The sequence below is a fragment of the Dasypus novemcinctus genome, chromosome 20 (assembly GCF_030445035.2).
Source record: "Dasypus novemcinctus isolate mDasNov1 chromosome 20, mDasNov1.1.hap2, whole genome shotgun sequence".
NCBI lineage: Eukaryota > Metazoa > Chordata > Mammalia > Cingulata > Dasypodidae > Dasypus > Dasypus novemcinctus.
This window is the reverse complement of record NC_080692.1, coordinates 38,984,276-38,991,776: the sequence shown is the minus strand read 5'-3', so window position 1 is coordinate 38,991,776 and position 7,501 is coordinate 38,984,276.

Here is a 7,501-nt window from a genome sequence, read left to right as displayed (position 1 = left end):
TGCCGCCCTTGGAGAAGAATGTTGTGTATACGCCAATACCACCGGCCTCGCAGAGGATAGCCTACAAAAGGTCCGCGAAGGCCTGGAGCGACGCCAAAGAGAACGCGACAACGCGAGCTACTCCTCCGCATTCTTCCACTCTCTCCTCCCGTACCTGCTCCCATTCCTAGGCCCCCTCATCATTATTCTTTTAGCCCTCACTGTGGGCCCCTGGGCCATCAGAAGGATAGTCCACCTTGCCAAAGACCAAGCCAATGCAGTGTTCAGCTCCTTTGTACAAGTCCACTACCAATGCCTCGCCACCGCTGAGTCCCCCCCCAGCCGTCCACCTCGCCCCTTCCGCCCGCACCACCTACTCCAGACCGCACGCCTACAGCTTCTTGTCTTCCTCCCCTCACTTCTCCCCAACTATTCCTCCCCCCTCGGGTGGGGGGTCCGGGGACATCACAAGCCCGTTTCGCTGGCAAGGCTCGGCTCGCGCCAGGCGCCGGCATGCGCCGACCCTAACAGCGGGCACACGCGTCCTGGCCAGATGCTATGTTGTCCGCTCACGACCAGCCAGTCCTCGTGGTCTCCCCCCACCCCTCGTCCTATTCCAGTACCCGTCCTTATAACCTCCTTTTCCTCCTCCTCCGCATAATCCTTGTCTTTTGTTGCTGCGCACACCGAGTTATTCACACCCACAGTGCGCACCAAAACTTGTTGCCTCTATTTCCTTTTAAACACAAAAGGAGCAATTGTTGCCGCCTTTCTCCGCCCCTCCTCCCCTTCCAGCCCCCGCCACCCTTCCCGCCAGTCCCACCCATATTACCAACCTACAATCTGCCCTCTTCCCCAGTAACTGCTTACGGCATATTACCAGAGGTCTGCCCCCCCAGTTTTAGCCAATCCGCAGCCACCCCTCCGCCCTGCTCTCCCCTTCATACTCCACCCCCTTCCCTGCCTATATAACCAAGTGTACTTCCGCAATAAAGCAGACCCGTTCTTGCGCTCAAGCGGTCTCTGTGGTTTTTCCCCAACTGCACGTCCCCCACGCCTGGAGAACCGGTGCTCCCTCTTGGGGCACCCCCCGCCGGTGGTTCGGCAGGAGCAAGCCCCCCGACTCTTGGGCCTGAGCGAGGACGAAACCCTCTCGCTCAGCTACACAGACCGACCTGAGATATATACTTATCAAATTGTAAAATGTTCAAGACAATGAGAATATTGAAAGCACCAAGAGAAAAGAGAATTATCACATACGAGGGAAACTCAATAAGATTAGGGGCTGATTTCTCATCTGAAAATATGGAGGCAAGAAGGCAATAGTAGGCCATAGTTAAGGTGCTAAAAGAAAAAACTTCCAGCCAAGAATTCTGTATCCAGCAAAGCTGGCATTCAAATATGAGGGCAAGTTCAACATATTTATAGACAAACAGAAATTAAGAGAGTTAGTCAACAAGAAAGCCTGCCCTTCTGGAAATAAATACTAAGGGGAGTTCTAAAGGTTGAAAGGAAAAGAAAATAAAAGGAGAGAGAGGGTTGTAGGAGAATGTAGAAAGGAAGGTTATTTGTAAGAATAACTAAAAAGACAAAAAGAGATATAAAAACAAAATATGACATATAGAAACCTAAAGAAAAAATGGCTAATTTAAATACCACATTGACAATAAATACATTGAATATTAATGGATTAAACACTTCAATCAAGAAAGACAAATTGGCAGAATGGATAAGGAAACATGACCCACATATATACATTCTACAAGATACTCATCTTAGACCCAGGGACCAAGTTGCAAGTTAATGGTTGGAAAATAATTTTACATGCCAACAATAACCAAAAAGGGTGGGAATAGCTATACTCATATCAGACAAATAGACTTTAAATGCAAAACTATTGTAAGAGACAAAGAAGGACACTATATATAAATAAAAGGGGTAATCTATGAAGAAGAAAGAAAGTCAAGAACATTTATGCACCTAACCAGGGTGCACCAAAATACATTAGGTAAACATAGGAAAACAAAGTGGAGAAATAGTTGCCTCAACAACTAAATATAACAATGGCCTTTAATACACCATTATCATCATTAGTACATCTTGACAGAGGATCAATAAAGAAAAAGATACTTTGAATAATACATTATAGAGTACCTAGACCTAATAGACATATAGGGACATTACACCCAAATACAGCAGGATATGTATTCTTCTTGAGCATGTATAGCTCATTCTCCAAGGTAGACTACATGTTAGGTCAAAAGAAAACTCTCAACAAATTCACAAAAATTGAAATTACACAAAGTAAAGTAATTTCTCTGACTACAATGGAATGAAGCTGGACATTAATAAGGGGTAGAAAACCAGAACATACCTAATTGACATATATAGAACATTACCCTCAAATAGAGCAGGGTAATCATTCTTCTCAAGCACACATGGATCATTCTCCAGGACAGACTACATGATAGGTCACACAACAACTTCTCAACAAATTCAGAAAGATTGAAATTATACAAAGTAATTTCTCTGACCACAATGGAATGAATGTGGAAATTAATAAGGGACAGAGAACCAGAGTAGTTCTCTATTCACACACTCTTAGACATCAGTGGGTCAAGGAGGAAATTGCAAAAGAAATCAGTAACTACCTTGAAATGAATGAAAATGAAAACACAACATATTAAAATCGATGGGATGCAGTAAAAGCAGCACTGAAAGGGAAATTTATAGCCATAAATGCCTATATTATAAAAGAAGGAAAATCTAAAATTAAAGACCTAACTGCACACCTGAAAGAACTAGAAAAGAACAAGCCAATCCCAAAGCAAGCAGAAAGAAGGGAAATAAAGATTAGAGCAGGAAAAAAAAGATTAGAGCAGAGGTAAATGAAATTGAGAAATAAAAAAACACTAGAAAAAATTAACAAAACCAAAACTTGCTCTTTGAGAAGATTAATAAAGTTGACAAACTCTTAACTAGACTAACAAAGAAAAAAAGAGAGAAGACGCAAGAACATAAAATAAAATGTGAGGGAGGGGAAATCACCATTGATCCCATAAAAACAAAAGCATCATAAAAGGATACTTTGAAAACTAACAAATTAAAGAAGATTAATGGTTGTACCCATAACAGAGTTACATGCTTAAATTTGCACTAGCGAGTGTTGAAAATTTTTTATGGATTTTCTTGCTCCTGCACATTTGTGAGCAGAGGCACTGACTACACAATGTTCTGGATTGCCTTTTCAAGTATAATTGCATTATGAACAGCTGTGGAAGATAGCAATAGCCTTTCCTTCTGGAGCAAAGTGCAGATTTACTTATAGCTTTGGAAAATAGAATTAGTGTCTTCCTCTGGAGCAATGGACAGGCATGTCCAGTAAAAAATTTTCAGGTTCTCTAAACTCAGAGTCCTTCTCTTGAACTTCAATAGCTGGTGCAGGTACCTTTGGGACCTCTTCATGTCAACCTGTGGGAATTAGTGCTCAGCAAACTGAAGCAAAAATATGACAGTCTGGCTCCTGTTACTGCTGTTGAGGTGGGCTATGGGTGGGAGGCTCTTCATCCCTTCATAGATAACCTAAGCTGTCTGCGACTTGTGGGTGTGGGACCGGTAAGAGGCTGCAGTCCTGCCCTTGGTGACCATGGCAACAACTCCAGTTCCAGTCAACAGTTTTACAATGCAAAGCCTACAAACTTTAAATATTCAGGGGATATGCAAACCAAACGTGCTAAAAGCTTATCTAGAATGTATGAAGTCCATGCTAAAAGCTTACCTAGGATGTAGAAGATATATGCTAATTCAAACCTATTGAGAACTGAAACAAAAGGACCATTTGGCCTTTCCTATCTGTATAAAAGGGACTCAAAAATCTTGTTCAGGGCTCGGGTTTGAAACAGAAAGCTCCCAAGTCCGGCCGGCCATCAATAAACCATTTTTCCTTCTCAAAATCATTCCTGAGTCCTGGCCTTTCTATACGCAAATAATTGAACCTCTCTCAAATTCTACAACACTGTGAGTAATAAGCTTTCTTAGCCTCTGGTCCAAGAGTCTTTTGCCTTTTCCTTACATCCACGTAAGGTGGCAGCTAACATGTTAGGTTATAGGTAGAGAAAAGTATCACCCTTGGCAGTTCTTGACACTGAACAGAAAAATTGCTCCTAGAACATTTCTAGGACACAGCAAGAAATTGCCAGTGGAAGCACTGGAGAGGGGATTGAAGTTAAAAATCTTGTGATAGGAATGTTTAGGTTTAGGTTTCTGTACACCTGGATTAGTTATTTCACCTTACCTGGTCTGAAGGTTAACATTAAAGTGATTTATTATTTAACATACTATCATTTTTATTTCAATTTTGGGGGTTTGCTATTTTATAGCCATATTTGGAGGGTAGATCTAAATTTCTTTACAAGATGTCCCTTTAATATTTTTCACTTTATCAAGATTTTTAAAGATAGTTAACTAATGTACCAAGCAATTATCATGTCATTTCTGGTAGAAAAGGCAATTAAAAATTCACACATGGTCAACACTAGTATTTGGATCAATATGATAGTAAAAAAAGATAAACTAAACTCCTTGTGTCAAAATATTAAGGTCATTTTATTTTTCACAATTCAGTTCAATTGCCATATATATTAATTCACTGTATTTTTACTATCATTTTAAAAATGCTGTTGGTTTATAAAAATGTGTCATGACATGATCAATTTTCTGTAGAAATATTCTAGAAAATTAGGTATACAATGGAATATATTTAGCATGCAAACAACTAAGATAAAAATTTAGATTTTCTTAAACTAATATTGACGTTACAGAATCATATACACAGTAAATTTGATCATCTAGAATGTCAAATTGAGTGACTACAAATGTGTATCTTCTGTTTAGATCATTAACATATGAGTTGAATGATTTGAGGTAGAATGTCGTGTACCCTCCAAATAAAGTCAAGTTAGTTGTACAGAAAAATTTGATCCTTTTCTCTGAAAAGAAGGCTGTTATAATTAGAAATATGTAAATGTCCAATACCGAGAAGGGAAGGTAGTTTCAATCAAAAATTGCCTCTCATCATGCTGACATTTCAATCTCAACATACTTATGTGGCACATTTAACCATGTCCTTAACTTCGGTCTCAGCAGTCAGTATATTCTCTGCAGAATGGTCTATTTGCTAATCATGTAACACAAGACATTAGTGACTATGAATGGAACTTTAGAAAGTGTGAATCTCACTTTCATAGATTTCCTCATAGTCTGTCTTTGATACCTGCTACTAAACCCATTTAATGATGCATGCCAAGAGGAGAAATCAGTGTAGGACTCCAAACAATGGATTGTTTCAATGACTCCAAAGAATGGAAAATTGTACAGAAGCCATTTAAACAGCACCCCTGATGTTGTCTGCAGGCCTGAAACAGGTGTGACTTGGTATTTGCCACCACTCACTTCTCATTGTGCAACTTTTTTTTTTTTTTTTTTTTTGGACTCATGCTGCTTTCCTCTTCTGCTACAGCTACTAAATTAGTTTATCCTACTTTGGATGAGAGAGTCTTTGGAGTTCTGATTCTTCATAAATATATTCACATGAGCAAGATACCAATGATAAAAGCAAGAAGTACATATTTTGGGAAAGAGTAATTGAGTAATTAGAGGTAAACAGGAAAAATGAAATATAGTGAACAAATTAAAAAGAAAATATCAAAACACCACAGTATGAAAATAATTCTGACATTTTTGATAGGAAAGGAACACCAGATACTTCATCTCCTGCAAATTATGTTAGCATATGGAATAGTTTTCAGAATAGGGGCTAGGTGGCGAAGTATCTCTTTTTAATTTCTGATTCATAGGCTGCTGTATGTATGGGTATGACCTTTTAATAATCAACATGAGTGATTAATTAGCACATTTAGTTTTTTAAAGAATCTGTGCTAATTAAGCATATTTGACTATATTTTTCCAGTTTCCTTTAAAACTAAATGCATATGCAAAATGTCCATGTCTTCCTACATGTTTGTTTATTTATCTTGTGAATCTGTTTGCTGAAATCTGTTCATGAAAGAGGTTTAGGCTTGAGATCTAAGAGCAGGAGTGAGGAGAATTAGGACATTTTCACTGTAAACTTTGGCACCCTTCAAAGTGATGGACGTCATGAAACGCAAGAAGGAAAGGGTACGTGGCATGTTAGAGATTATTTTATGTAAAGCCCTCATTTCATACATGGGGAATTTAAATTCTAGACAGATTTAAATTTGTTTGTTTCCCCTAGCTAATTAGTGGTAGAGCTAGGTTTTTTGAGTCATTTTCCAAGATCTTTCCTATTCTACCCTACCTCTATATGACAATAACTATGTTATTCAATATCAAGAGATAATGAAGGTTCCTAAGTAGAAACTGTTTACATGTTCATTGCTCTACTGTCTGTTTCTGTTTCTAGATGCCTTTGCATTCCAAGAACTTATTTGTACATTCATTTACACATTCATTTATTCATTGCTTCGGCAAAAATTATGAGTTCTTGCTATATTTCAGAGATGGGCACCATAGATCTCCGAATTGCAACCTCCCTGCCTCCAGGGATTTCCCAGCCAGGAGATCAGCCCTAGCATGTGCGGGATGATACGTTTATTTGCCAGTCTCTAAAACTCTGTTGTATAACAGATGATGTTCATGGGCTTTGCATGACATCTCATTTATCCTTCACCACAATCTTAAGAGATAGGCATTATTGACTATGTTATGCAGATGAGAAAATTAAGACTCTGGGAAGGAAAGTAAAAACCTTTTAAAGATATTCAGAGCAAATTTCTGATCTGACTTCCAAGTCCAAATTTTTTATCTTGTTATCTCCCATTGGTATTGTTTTTTTAAAATGGCCAAAGCAAGTGTATATCTATGTCGTAGATTATAGGAAAATTTGGTTGTGGGAAATTGATACATTCACATTAAAAGCAAAACTCACTCTTTCAAGAACAGTCTACCTTAAAAGTACAGTGATGATTTAGCTCAGAATACAGAACTGAAAGAAAAGATACTGAAGGATTCTACTCCAGGCTAATTTATAAATTAGGTATATGTTCTCTTCTCAAAGCTTTCCTTTTAACTTTTGAGATGCTCAAAAGACATCTCTCAAAATAAGGTTAATATCATATTGTTTAGCATTTAATTTGGGTGCCATGACCATTTCTTTCAAGTGTAGAACCTGAAAAAAACCATGTGACATTATCTCTACTATTGCTAAGGAGAAAATATATGGAAGTAAACCACAAAAGCAACATTGCCAAGAAATGGACTAACCAAACAATAGGCAGACTATGGCAGAAAAATTGGTCCCAGTTACATATACATGGTCCAGTTGTTTCTCTATGAACATCAGCCATGTGGGTCAGCATATGAGGACAACTCTGCTTCCTCCATTAGTGATCCTTACTGTGTAGTGTACTTAAAATCGGAAGCCAGGAGGAGGGGCTATGGGATGAGATCCAGAGCATAGGGACTCTGTCAGCATTTCTGATTG